This window comes from Octopus bimaculoides, chromosome 14, assembly GCF_001194135.2.
Source record: "Octopus bimaculoides isolate UCB-OBI-ISO-001 chromosome 14, ASM119413v2, whole genome shotgun sequence".
Lineage (NCBI taxonomy): Eukaryota > Metazoa > Mollusca > Cephalopoda > Octopoda > Octopodidae > Octopus > Octopus bimaculoides.
Window position 1 is genome coordinate 44,284,194 of NC_068994.1, and position 632 is coordinate 44,284,825.

The 632-nt window shown below is 35.0% G+C and overlaps 1 protein-coding gene across 8 annotated transcripts in view; it reads right to left on the reverse strand.

The window, feature by feature from the left end:
• Positions 1-632, reverse strand: part of LOC106872895 (protocadherin beta-15) — a 178,625-nt gene that overhangs the window by 1,126 nt on the left and 176,867 nt on the right. The window lies entirely within an intron of this gene.

The following is a 632-nucleotide window of genomic DNA, read 5'->3' on the forward strand; positions in this document are numbered from 1 at the left end:
TATATATATATATATATATATATATATATTTCTTTTTTTCTTTTAATTCATTAATTTGTTTCAATCATTTGTCTGCGGTTATGCTGGGGCACTGCCTTTAGTGGAACAAATCACACCAGGACTTATTCTTTGTAAGCCTAGTACTTATTCTATCGGTCACTTTTGGGGATGTAAACACACCAACATCGGTTGTCAAGCGATGGTGGAGGGACAAACACAGACACACAAACATCTATATATGTATGGCACCATGGGCAAGTGTCTTCTTCTAAAGCCTTGAGCCGACAAAACCTTGTGAGTGGATTTGGTTGATGGAAACTGAAAGAAGCCCATCAAAATATGTGTGTGTGTGCGTGTGTATACATACATACATATATATCTATGTGTATGTATATTTGTGTATGTGTTTGTTCCCCACCTCTACTTGACAACTAGTGTTGGTGTGTTTACGCCCTCATAACCTAGTGGTTCAGCAAAAGTAACTTAAAATAAGTGCCAGATTATTACCAAAAAAATTATCAGTATGGAGTCAATTTGTTCAACTAAAATTCTTCAAAGTGGTGCCCAGCATGGCTGCAGTCTAATGACTAAAACAAGTAAAAGACAAAATATAAAATATATATATATACATA